This window comes from Canis aureus, chromosome 11 (genome assembly GCF_053574225.1).
Source record: "Canis aureus isolate CA01 chromosome 11, VMU_Caureus_v.1.0, whole genome shotgun sequence".
NCBI classification, from domain to species: domain Eukaryota; kingdom Metazoa; phylum Chordata; class Mammalia; order Carnivora; family Canidae; genus Canis; species Canis aureus.
This window is the reverse complement of record NC_135621.1, coordinates 53,824,045-53,838,066: the sequence shown is the minus strand read 5'-3', so window position 1 is coordinate 53,838,066 and position 14,022 is coordinate 53,824,045. Positions and strand designations below refer to the sequence as shown.

Genomic DNA, 14,022 nt, shown 5'->3' with positions numbered 1-14,022 from the left:
ATGAGTCCGGTCTAGTGAGCCTTCACATCCATTCAAAAATTGTCTAAGATTTCTAACAGGCTGCTCTTTTATTTCTTTACCAATATTATGGTCACACAAATCATCACTGAAAGACACTAATGCATCTCAAACATCAGGAAACACAGTGCTTTTTTGTAAAATTAACATGTCTCACTACCCATAATTACTATTAATAATGGTAAATACAACTCTGAAGTTTTTGTTTAGAGCATAATGAAATCAGGGTGCTCCTGTTCTGAATCTTCTGGTAACTAGGTATCCGGTCTCAAGGGCATTACTTCATGACTCTGTATTTCAATTTCCTCATGGGATATGCACTGTTTGCTAGAAAGTCCTCTTCTCTGTGAGGTCTTTTCTGGTCATCCCACTTAAATTTCAGTTGTCACCCTCCTACCAACATTGCATACACTTTATTTTTTTTTTCTCTTTACACTCTAATATACTCTATGTTTTTCTTTTCATTCTTGTTAATAGTCTCTCTCCCCCACTAGAATGCAAGTATCATGAAAATGGAAATATTTTTCTATTTTGGTCATAAATACTCAGCACATAGAGGGATCTCTTTAAGGGTAATAAGAAGAGTATCATTACCATAAAAGGGCATGTAATAGAACTTGACGGCAAAGTGAACATAACCTGTTTTATTAGGCCTTTTGAACTCAAATAAAGCATATTTCCCTGACCCTAAATAGATTTATGCATGTTCATTTTTAATATATGCTTAATATTTCTGTATAGATGTCCCTTAAATTTACTTTGTTACTTCCTGTGTCTTTGATATTTGAGTTGTCATCTTACTGCAAGCCGTACTGTAACAAATACCATCAAGCATATAATTTTGCACCCTTCTCACATCATTGATTGTAGTCCTAAAAGAGGAATGCTTAGGTAAAAGCACAAAAACATTTGGCAATTAAAGTGGTTTTTGTCAAACTATCTGCCAGAGAGGTATTATTAATTTATATTCTCCTTAAATAGAGACAGGCTCATAATGATGAATAACACTATGGCCTCTTTGGTAGATGCTGGGTTTAAATCTTAATGACCCCTGTTTGAAGGTGCTAGGCAACTTACTGAACCCCTGTAAGTCTCAATTTCCACATCTGAAAAATAGGTAACATAATGAAACTTATTTCATAGAGTTATTCTGAAGATTAAATGTGAAAATAAACATAGAAATGTAAAATGGGGTCTGACACATATAGAATGTATTAAATAAAATTTAACCATTGTTATTTTAGTGTATAAGATTGTCTCTTTCCCATACCCTTATCAACTCTGGGTATTTCTCTTTTATAATCTCAAAGCTGAAATATCCTTTTTATTGTTCATCAGATTAGAATTTATCTCATCACTAGTGATGATGAACATGCTTTTAGATGGTTATTTCATTTCTCTTTTGGAGTTGGCATCTCTTACCTGCAAACTTTCTTTCTGTATTAAGAAAGTTAAACCTTTATCTGTAAAATGTATTGTAAATTCTTTTCCAAATTGTGATTTGTCATTTAGTTGGATCTGTGGGTTTAATTGCCTTATAAAATCTAACATTTTTTGTTATCAGATCTATCAATATTTTCCCTTTTGAGCTTTGTGCTGGGGCTATGCCTAGGCAGTTCTCCTTTACCAAGTGTAATTATTCACTATTTCTTCAAGTCCTCTCAAGCTTCTGTTATTTATATTTAAAATTTCAGTCCATCTGGAATTTATTTTGGTCTAAGGCATGCGGTAAGCATCTAGATTTTTTCACATACTAATTCAATTTGCTCTGTTGTCTGCTCATAATTTCTTTTTTTTTTCTAGCAAACTAAGACAGAACCAGAAGTACCAAAACTAAAGGGTTAATGAGATTAATTAATCCATATCATTTTTTTATGCAACAGTCTAATTCATAGACTCTGACCTGACTTCTCTAAACTTGTTAATAAAGTTCTTTAAGGTGATGGCCTTTGTAACAACTAGTTTCCTGCTTGTTTTCCCCTTTTTGCTTCTGTCAAAACTGGTCTTCAGGCTGAGGTTGTTATAAGAATACCACAGACACTACAACCATTACCTTTGCAATGATATCCCATGTGGGAATGTTGGTCTCTTTGGAGAAAGTTGCAAAGAGAATTCCTAAATCTGTAAGAGACCACCCTGTAGATACTTGTTCTAGGGGATTTGCTTTAAAAAGTCAATTTTACCTAAGTTTTTCCCATTATCTCAAATACTTTACTATTTCATCCTTTACAATGAACATTCTCTATGTAACTATTGGAAGTCAGAATCTGACATTTCAAACATCAAATTGATTTTAATGATTTTTTTTTTCTTCCCGCCTACGGAGTCATTTTTCCCAGAGTCCTCCAAATTTATTAGTATTGGCAATTTATCTCAAATAAAACAAGTAGGCTTACTTATGACCTATTTCAGGTTCTGTGGTTTTTTGGGCATAAGATTTTCTTCCTTTGACTAGGATCTTAGGGGAACAAGATTGCAATACAGAATTACTGAGAGTTATTATCGATCTAATGGCCTCCCATCCATTCCCCCATCCCAGGCTCCTTTAAGTCAGACTCGAAAGTCTTCTACTGGCTCATAGAAGCAAATGTTCATGACTAGCTGGCCTTGGAGACTAAGGTCAGGGCCCTCTTAACCCTCTCTCTCTAGAGATTCGGCTCTTGTTTGGCCTCATCTCCTTGATTTCAAACTCTGGATTCTCTATTTTGACTTTGACACCAGATTCCAGCCCTTATTAAATTTGGTCCTTTTATTTTCGTGTGTTCTTCTACATTTGTTCTCATCATTTTCAGTTTAGCTTTGTTTATCTACAGCCCCTGCTGTCTTTTAGAAAGAATCAGACATTTCCGAGTTATATGAGTTACTGTTTGGTGTGGGTTTTAAATGCATGATGCCTTTTTGGTGAGTAACATATCTGCTTACACCAGAGCTGTGACAAGGTTTATGAATCACATTTTACTTAACATAGCCACCTGTCTTTTCATCATTCTTATTCCCTCCTCTTTACTTTAATTGGTTATGTTCCCCTCTCCTGAAACATCTAACTTTTTCCCTATTTCTAACCTACCTCATAGGCCCTATTCAAATCCAGAAACCTCTTCAAACTGTTATTTTCTTTTTCTTTTCTTCCTCTTAGGACTTCATATTGCCTTTAAAATATGTATTCAAAAGGGAGAGGCAAGCTGGGGGAAGAGTAGGATCTCCAAATCACCTGTCTCCACCAAATTACCTAGAAAACCTTCAAATTATCCTGAAAATCTATGAATTCGGCCTGAGATTTAAAGAGAGACCAGCTGGAATGCTACAGTGAGAAGAGTTCGCGCTTCTATCAAGGTAGGAAGACGGGAAAAAAGAAATAAAGAAACAAAGGCCTCCAAGGGGGAGGGACCCCGCGAGGAGCCGGGCTGAGGCTGGGGCGAGTGTCCCCAGGACAGGAGAGCCCCGTCCCGGAGACGCAGGGGCTGCACCGACCTTCCCGGGCGGAAAGGGGCTCGCAGGCAGGTGGAGCAGGACCCAGGAGGGCGGGGATGCCCTCGGGCTCCCGGGGACACTAACAGGCACCTGCGCCCCGGGACAGTGCGCGGAGCTCCCTAAGGGCTGCGGGACCGGGAGCAGCTTGGGGGTGCTCGGGGGCGGCTCCGCGGAGGGGGCTGCGGGGCGGGAGCGCGAATCCACCAGCGCAGGCTCCGGAGCACAGGGCGCCGGGACACAGCCCAGGATCCGGCCTCCCCCGGGACAGGCAGAGGCCGGGAGGGCCCAGGACAGCAAGGACGCTCCTGCCCCGAGCTGAGCAGATCAGCGGCCCCGCCCCGGAGCCTCCAGGCCCTGCGGACAGAGAGCTGCGGAGGTACTGCGGGGGCTGAATCCAGGGCTCCAGAGCTGGCCGCTGCCCCTGTTGCTGTTGCTTCTGGGGCCTCACGGGGTAAACAACCCCCAATGAGCCCTGCACCAGGCGGGGGGCAGAGCAGCTCCCCCAACTGCTAACACCTGAAAATCAGCACAACAGGCCCCTCCCCCAGAAGACCAGCTAGACGGACAAGTCCCAGGGGAAGCCAAGGGACTTAAAGTACACAGAATCAGAAGATACTCCCCCGTGGTTCTTATTGTTTTGTTTTGTTTTGTTTTGCTTTTTGATTTGTTTCCTTCCCCCACCCCCTTTTTTTTTCGTTTTTTCTTTTTCTTTTTCTTCTTTTTTTTCGTTTTTTCTTCCTTTTTTTTTCCTCTTTCTCTTTCTTTCCTTCTTTCTCTCCTATCTTTTTCTCCTTTTCCCAATACAACTTGCTTTTGGCCACTCTGCACTGAGCAAAATGACTAGAAGGAAAACCTCACCTCAAAAGAAAGAATCAGAAACAGTCCTCTCTCCCACAGAGTTACAAAATCTGGATTACAATTCAATGTCAGAAAGCCAGTTCAGAAGCACTATTATACAGCTACTGGTGGCTCTAGAAAAAAGCATAAAGGACTCAAGAGACTTCATGACTGCAGAATTTAGAGCTAATCAAGCAGAAATTAAAAATCAATTGAATGAGATGCAATCCAAACTAGAAGTCCTAACGACAAGGGTTACCGAGATGGAAGAACGAGTGAGTGACATAGAAGACAAGTTGATAGCAAAGAGGGAAGCTGAGGAAAAAAGAGACAAACAAAAGACCATGAAGATAGATTAAGGGAAATAAACGACAGCCTGAGGAAGAAAAACTTACGTTTAATTGGTGTTCCCGAGGGCGCCGAAAGGGACAGAGGGCCAGAATATGTATTTGAACAAATATTAGCTGAAAACTTTCCTAATCTGGGAAGGGAAACAGGCATTCAGATCCAGGAAATAGAGAGATCCCCCCCTAAAATCAATAAAACCCGTTCAACAACTCGACATTTAATAGTGAAGCTTGCAAATTCCAAAGATAAAGAGAAGATCCTTAAAGCAGCAAGAGACAAGAAATCCCTGACTTTTATGGGGAGGAGTATTAGGGTAACAGCGGACCTTTCCACAGAGACCTGGCAGGCCAGAAAGGGCTGGCAGGATATATTCAGGGTCCTAAATGAGAAGAACATGCAACCAAGAATACTTTATCCAGCAAGGCTCTCATTCAAAATGGAAAGAGAGATAAAGAGATTCCAAGACAGGCAGCAACTGAAAGAATATGTGACCTCCAAACCAGCTCTGCAAGAAATTTTAAGGGGGACTCTTAAAATTCCCCTTTAAAAAGTTCAGTGGAACAATCCACAAAAACAAGGACTGAATAGATATCATGGTGACACTAAACTCATATCTATCAATGGTAACTCTGACGTGAATGGGCTTAATGACCCCATCAAAAGGCACAGGGTTTCAGATCGGATAAAAAAGCAGGACCCATCTATTTGCTGTCTACAAGAGACTCATTTTAGACAGAAGGACACCTACAGCCTGAAAATAAAAGGTTGGAGAACCATTTACCATTCGAATGGTCCTCAAAAGAAAGCAGGGGTAGCCATCCTTATATCAGATAAACTAAAATTTACCCCGAAGACTGTAGTGAGAGATGAAGAGGGACACTATATCATACTTAAAGGATCTATTCAACAAGAGGACTTAACAATCCTCAATATATATGCCCCGAATGTGGGAGTGGCAAATATATCAATCAATTAATAAAGTGAAGAAATACTTAGATAATAATACACTTATACTTGGTGACTTCAATCTAGCTCTTTCTACCCTCGATAGGTCTTCTAAGCACAACATCTCCAAAGAAACGAGAGCTTTAAATGATACACTGGACCAGATGGATTTCACAGTTATCTACAGAACTTTACATCCAAACTCAACTGAATACATTCTTCTCAAGTGCACATGGAACTTTCTCCAGAATAGACCACATACTGGGTCACAAATCGGGTCTGAACCGATACCAAAAGATTGGGATCATCCCCTGCATATTCTCAGACCATAATGCCTTGAAATTAGAACTAAATCACAACAAGAAGTTTGGAAGGACCTCAAACACGTGGAGGTTAAGGACCATCCTGCTAAAAGATAAAAGGGTCAACCAGGAAATTAAGGAAGAATTAAAAAGATTCATGGAAACTAATGAGAATGAAGATACAACCGTTCAAAATCTTTGGGATGCAGCAAAAGCAGTCCTAAGGGGGAAATACATCGCAATACAAGCATCCATTCAAAAACTGGAAAGAACTCAAATACAAAAGCTAACCTTACACATAAAGAAGCTAGAGAAAAAACAGCAAATAGATCCTACACCCAGCAGAAGAAGAGAGTTAATAAAGATTCGAGCAGATCTCAACGAAATCGAGACCAGAAGAACTGTGGAACAGATCAACAGAACCAGGAGTTGGTTCTTTGAAAGAATTAATAAGATAGATAAACCATTAGCCAGCCTTATTAAAAAGAAGAGAGAGAAGACTCAAATTAATAAAATCATGAATGAGAAAGGAGAGATCACTACCAACACCAAGGAAATATAAACGATTTTAAAAACATATTATGAACAGCTATACGCCAATAAATTAGGCAATCTAGAAGAAATGGACACATTCCTGGAAAGCCACAAACTACCAAAACTAGAACAGGAAGAAATAGAAAACCGAACAGGCCAATAACCATGGAGGAAATTGAAGCAGTCATTAAAACCTCCCAAGACACAAAAGTCCAGGGCCAGATGGCTTCCCAGAGGAATTCTATCAAACGTTTAAAGAAGAAACCATACCTATTCTCCTAAAGCTGTTTGGAAAGATAGAAAGAGCTGGAATACTTCCAAATTCGTTCTATGAGGCCAGCATCACCTTAATTCCAAAACCAGACAAAGACCCCACCAAAAAGGAGAATTACAGACCAATATCCCTGATGAACATGGATGCAAAAATTCTCAACAAGATACTGGCCAATAGGATCCAACAGTACATTAAGAAAATTATTCACCATGACCAAGTAGGATTTATCCCCGGGACACAAGGCTGGTTCAACACTCGTAAAACAATCAATGTGATTCATCATATCAGCAAGAGAAAAACCAAGAACCATATGATCCTCTCATTAGATGCAGAGCAAGCATTTGACAAAATACAGCATCCATTTCTGATCAAAACTCTTCAGAGTGTAGAGATAGAGGGAACATTCCTCAACATCTTAAAAGCCATCTATGAAAAGCCCACAGCAAATATAATTCTCAATGGGGAAGCACTGGGAGCCTTTCCCCTAAGATCAGGAACAAGACAGGGATGTCCACTCTCACCACTGCTATTCAACATAGTACTGGAAGTCCTAGCCTCAGCAATCAGACAACAAAAAGACATTAAAGGCATTCAAATTGGCAAAGAAGAAGTCAAACTCTCCCTCTTCGCCGATGACATGATACTCTACATAGAAAACCCAAAAGTCTCCACCCCAAGATTGCTAGAACTCATACAGCAGTTCGGTAGCGTGGCAGGATACAAAATCAATGCCCAGAAATCAGTGGCATTTCTATACACTAACAATGAGACTGAAGAAAGAGAAATTAAGGAGTCAATCCCATTTACAATTGCACCCAAAAGCATAAGATACCTAGGAATAAACCTAACCAAAGATGTAAAGGATCTATACCCTCAAAACTATAGAACACTTCTGAAAGAAATTAAGGAAGACACAAAGAGATGGAAAAATATTCCATGCTCATGGATTGGCAGAATTAATATTGTGAAAATGTCAATGTTACCCAGGGCAATTTACATGTTTAATGCAATCCCTATCAAAATACCATGGACTTTCTTCAGAGAGTTAGAACAAATTATTTTAAGATTTGTGTGGAATCAGAAAAGACCCCGAATAGCCAGGGGAATTTTAAAAAAGAAAACCATAGCTGGGGACATCACAATGCCAGATTTCAGGTTGTACTACAAAGCTGTGGTCATCAAGACAGTGTGGTACTGGCACAAAAACAGACACATAGATCAATGGAACAGAATAGAGAACCCAGAAGTGGACCCTGAACTTTATGGTCAACTAATATTCGATAAAGGAGGAAAGACTATCCATTGGAAGAAAGACAGTCTCTTCAATAAATGGTGCTGGGAAAATTGGACATCCACATGCAGAAGAATGAAACTAGACCACTCTCTTGCACCAGCCACAAAGATAAACTCAAAATGGATGAAAGATCTAAATGTGAGACAAGATTCCATCAAAATCCTAGAGGAGAACACAGGCAACACCCTTTTTGAACTCGGCCACAGTAACTTCTTACAAGATATATCCATGAAGGCAAAAGAAACAAAAGCAAAAATGAACTATTGGGACTTCATCAAGATAAGAAGCTTTTGCACAGCAAAGGCTACAGTCAACAAAACTAAAAGACAACCTACAGAATGGGAGAAGATATTTGCAAATGACGTATCAGATAAAGGGCTAGTTTCCAAGATCTATAAAGAACTTATTAAACTCAACACCAAAGAAACAAACAATCCAATCATGAAATGGGCAAAAGACATGAACAGAAATCTCACAGAGGAAGACATAGACATGGCCAACACGCACATGAGAAAATGCTCTGCATCACTTGCCATCAGGGAAATACAAATCAAAACAACAATGAGGGGCAGCCTGGATGGCTCAGCGGTTTAGCCCTGCCATCAGCCCAGGGCGTGATCCTGCAGACCCGGGATCGAGTCCCTCGTCAGGCTCCCTGCATGGAGCCTGCTTCTCCCTCTGCCTGTGTCTCTGCCTCTCTCTCTCTGTGTGTGTCTCTCATGAATAAGTAAATAAAATCTTAAAAAAAAAAAAAAAACACCACAATGAGATACCACCTCACACCAGTGAGAATGGGGAAAATTAACAAGGCAGGAAACAACAAATGTTGAATAGGATGCGGAGAAAAGGGAACCCTCTTACACTGTTGGTGGGAATGTGAACTGGTGCAGCCACTCTGGAAAACTGTGTGGAGGTTCCTCAAAGAGTTAAAAATAGACCTGCCCTACGACCCAGCAATTGCACTGTTGGGGATTTACCCCAAAGATACAGATGCAATGAAACGCCGGGACACCTGCACCCCGATGTTTATAGCAGCAATGGCCACAATAGCCAAACTGTGGAAGGAGCCTTGGTGTCCAACGAAAGATGAATGGATAAAGAAGATGTGGTCTATGTATACAATGGAATATTACTCAGCTATTAGAAATGACAAATACCCACCATTTGCTTCAACGTGGATGGAACTGGAGGGTATTGTGCTGAGTGAAGGAAGTCAGTTGGAGAAGGACAAACATTATATGTTCTCATTCATTTGGGGAATATAAATAATAGTGAAAGGGAATATAAGGGAAGGGAGAAGAAATGTGTGGGAAATATCAGAAAGGGAGACATACCGTAAAGACTCCTAACTCTGGGAAACGAACTAGGGGTGATAGAAGGGGAGGAGGGCGGGGGGTGGGAGTGATTGGGTGACAGGGACTGGGTTTATTCTGTACGTTGGTAAATTGAACACCAATAAAAAATAAAATAAAATAAAATAAAATAAAATAATAAAATAAAATAAAATAAGTATTCAACACCTTGTATATATATATTTTCTTGTCCAATTCCCATGATATTTGGGTCTTGCTTCTTCATCTGGGTTGTGGTCTCCTTAAGGACCGAGACTAGAACGTTGTATAATTCCCACAATGGCTAGCTTAGCATCAAGCACACTGTAAGAGCTCAATAGATGTCAGTTGGTATATGAGCAACTCCCTTCCCACTGCACTGTAGCCTAAGGGAAATATGGGGTTGCCTATTCTAATTAGAATTAGCTCAAGGAGGTCAAATGTCCAATGTATTCTTTTTGTTTATAATGTTGACATTCACAAAACTCATGCTTTTTGTCACCTTCCTCCAGCCTTCCTCACAACTTTACAGATGGCTGTGGTTGCTAAATATCCATTTATTTTACTAGAACTACTTACTGGAAAGAGTCACTAGTTACATTTTAATATAAGGCTTTAAATCCTAAAAAAAAAAAAGAAAGAAAGAAGAAAGAAAGAAAGAAAGAAAGAAAGAAAGAAAGAAAGAAAGAAAGAAAGAAAGAAAGAAAGGGAAATATTTTCTTATCCTTGATATGTTGATGAGAAAATGGAGATACAGCAATTTCAAGTGGCTTCTTCAAGTGCATGCATTTAGTAACTAGCACAGGTGAGATCCAAACCATTCATCTGGCCTACAGCCAGTAGTCTCCAGAATGAAACCAGTGCTTATTCCACTAAGCCTCATTGCCCCTCAATTACTTTAAGGCCAAATTCCAATTAAAATCCAGTTCACTTGAAAATATATATCAACAATAAATAGTAGCAATGTCTCAAATCTTATCATTTGAGACATTATTAATGTCTCAAATCTTAACCATTTCCTCTATGTTGCTTTCATAAAAAAATAGAATTCTAGACTTCAAGGCTATGATTTGTCCACCTATTTTACCCTCCAAACCAGCTATTCCCTTAATTGAGCCAATCTTTGTAACACTTCCATTTTTCTGTCAGAGGTATTGCAGTTCCTTTTTACTGAATTGAATATGAGGATTGTGACTGAAATTAGTTAGGGAGATATAGTGACAAGTGCACTACGGCTACTTGCAAAATGCAATTAAGTCCTGGGATGGTGGCCAAGAGCCCTGGCAGGCAGAGACTTGAAACCAGGGAAAGGATTATATTGCAGCCGTATTAGTACCATCTAAATGCTGTTTCAACTTTCTCCTTTCAGCCATACTGGTTGTGCTGGCAGGGACTTGATGCTTCCAACACAAGAGCAAGAGCCAAGTGAATTTATCATCAGATTGAATTTGTTTGTGTTTGAATTAGTCTCAGATCTGGCCATGAAAAATTATTGCCTTTACACCTCTGCTGTTGTTCCAGATGTTCCAGGGCTTGTAGGGTGTTATGCTGCTGATTCAGCCCTGGCCCTAACACTGGGAAATGATGGCCAACCAACCTTTGGAAGTCCATCCCCAAGTCAACTGTTAATAGGTTTGTATGTGTTCCAGACATTGGGACTTTAGAAAAAAATACGTAGACATTACACTGAGAGAGAAATGAGCGGCATTTAAATTCCTTTTCATGGTAAGGGGACTTGGGATACCAGACTATAAAATGTGGTTTAAAAAAAATGTGGTGGTTATTTGTAGGAGGAAATCCCTTTTTTCCAAATATGTTCTCTATTTTTGCCTGCAATTCTGTATTAGTTACAGTAGAAAGTATCATTTACTTCAGACTCTTTTTAAAAGCAAATTCTCTTGAAATGGGGGGTTACGTTGGCACTAAAACATCAGTGTGGATGTCAGCTTGGATAAGGTAAATATGCAAAGGAGAGGTTATGCAGGCTGAGGCAGATCTAATGCTGAAAGAGTAGCTTCAATTTTTTTCCCCAGAGCGTAAAGTGTTAACACGTAACATGTTGAAACTTAAATACATCTTGTTAAGCCAACATTCCTCAAGAATTGGTGTTTTAACCAGTTCACTAAATGTGAATATAAAGATATATATATACACACAAGGTATAAACTGCAATTAACCAGATAACTCACAAAATACCTTATAGTTGGATTAACTATTTAAAAATTCTCTCACTAAAGATATTTACTTCCTTCAGGTTACTCTGCAAATGCCCACTATTCACTTTCTTTACTTTAACAGAAATTTGCATTTCTATTTGCAAGATGCTAGAGTTACATCTATATCTTTGCTCTGAGTGCTAGATCTAGCAGCCTTAAGAAATCCAGCATTTAGTTATATGAGATAAATAAGTTTTGGATATCTACTACACAGTATAATGCCCAGAGCTAACAATACTGTATTATATACTTAAAATTTGCTAAGAAGGTAGATATTATGTTACGTGTTCTACTACTACTACTACTACTACTAGGAAAAGAAGGAAACTTTGGGAGGTGATAAATATATTTGCAGCTTTGGTAGTGATGATGGTTTCGTGAGTGTATACTTATCCCAAAACTCATGAAATTATACTCATTAAATGTGTACAACTCAATAGGTAAGTAATTTCCTATTATAATAACACAAACACCAACATAAAAAAAAATTCCCACAGAAATTTCTCAGTAATTCCCCACTTGGGATAAAATAAGGTAATCAAACCACTTTTTATATGTCAACCATACATCAGTAAGATTTAAAAAAAAAAAAATTCAATGTTCTGCAGTCCGTCTGTGCTGTGGAATCTTGCCTGTACTGCAGAACTGGGAGCGGAAGAGCAAAACGAAGTTTAGAGCCCAGCTCTCAACGGTATTGTTCATGTGAAAATACAGATGCCACGTATTGTTCATGTGAAAATACAGATGCCATAGTACATCCAGGATAACAATCTGATTTGTAGCAACTGTGTTTCCACTTTAACCATTTGACTTCTAAGTCATGTGATCAATACACATTGCCAATCCTTCTCCATCTCTCACCTTTCCTGTCCCAAGCACCTGTACCATGGGCCACCACCACAGATTATGACATTAAAGAGGAAAAAGGGACAAAGAGAAGATCATGGAAGTGGTGCCTCTTTAAAGGTGAAAAAAAATCCCATGCTCCATTGACTCCCCTACTCAGAACTACTGGTCTTTCTGCAGCCTTTTCTCTTCTTTCCTAGAGGACATCCCTTTTCCCTGCATTGTCTTCAGAAATGTTCCCCCAGGGGCACCTGGGTGGCTCAGTCAGTTAAATTTCTGCCTTCAACTCAGGTCATGATCTCAGGGTCCTGGGATGCAGCATTGCATTGCCCTGGGCTCCCTGCTGAGTAGGGAGCTTCCCCCTCTGCCCCATCCCCCCACCCCACTGCACCCCACCCATGCTCTCTGTCTCACTTTAATAAGTAAATAAATCTTAAAAAAATAAAAGAAACATTTCTCCATTTCAATGAATCATATGGAATGGAGCAATGGAATGATATTCAACCAAATACAAACTTAGTTTCAGTCCTTTAACCCATTTGCAGTGAAAACCCAGATAATCAAGTCAGGTACCTGGATGCCATCTCTATACCACCTAGAAAAGAGGTGTGCTCATTTCAGCTGAAGGAACTCTAGGCCTATCCTGCCCTGCTATCTGACCATGTCTCCACTCATAACACTTCAATGGGATTGAAGAGATTCACAAAGAGGATATTTGATTACCACACTTATCCTTAGTAAGAAATTGCTGAGAAATTTCTGTGTAATTTTCTAGGCTGATGTTTTGTGTTAGTACAATGGGAAATTATTTACCTATTAATTTTTTTTAAATGCTGCAGGTGCCTGAAATCTCACCATCAGACATTTTTCCTTTGGATTAAACATTACTCTCTGCCTTTCCTTAAAATAAAAATACCAATAGTATGGGTCCAAAAAAATCAGTCCTTATCCCCCTCTCGCCAGCTCCTGAGAGCCAAAGGTCCTGCATACCACCACCTCTGTGGTAAACTGAATAATGCCCCCCAAAAATGTCCATGACCTAATTATCTGATCTGTCAAAAGGGACTTTTGATTAAATGGAAGATCTTGACACGTGGAAATTATCTTGAATTAACCAGAGAGGCCCAATAAAATCACAAGAGTCCTTATAAGAGAGAGTTTTAAGAGTCAGAGATAAAGACTGGAAGATGCTACAATCCTGACTTTGAAGATGGAAGAAGGGCCTATAAGCCAATGAATGCAGACAGCATGCAAAAACTGGAAAAGACAAGAAAACAGATTCCCTCCCGGAGACTCGAGAAGCAACGCAGCTCTGCTGAAACCATGATTTTAGGACTTCTGACCTCCAGAGTTGTAGGATTATAAAATTGTGTTGTGTTAAGCCACTAAATTTGTGGTAATTAGTTGCAGCAGGCATAGGAGACTAATACAGCTGCAGAGTTTATACTCCTTTATGTGGGTCAGCGTTGTTTATGTTGGTTGCGCTTTGTCATTATTTTTAATCAGCATAACTTCATTCAAATTATTCACTTTAATACATTATCCCATAACTAGAAGGTGATACTCCTAAAGCTGGAGATTATGACAAGCAGGTTAAAACTTTGGC

The 14,022-nt window shown here is 39.5% G+C and overlaps 1 protein-coding gene and 1 long non-coding RNA gene across 13 annotated transcripts in view; one reads left to right on the top strand and one right to left on the bottom strand.

Annotated features, from left to right (window-relative positions):
* The window catches only part of LOC144324117 (uncharacterized), a 582,294-nt gene that overhangs the window by 266,784 nt on the left and 301,488 nt on the right, over positions 1-14,022 (bottom strand). The gene's annotated exons all lie outside the window — the stretch shown is intronic.
* On the top strand, positions 3,051-13,834 carry LOC144323075 (uncharacterized). Its single transcript, XR_013388617.1, has 3 exons — positions 3,051-3,351; positions 10,724-10,986; positions 13,479-13,834. It is a non-coding gene; the product is annotated as an uncharacterized LOC144323075 (long non-coding RNA).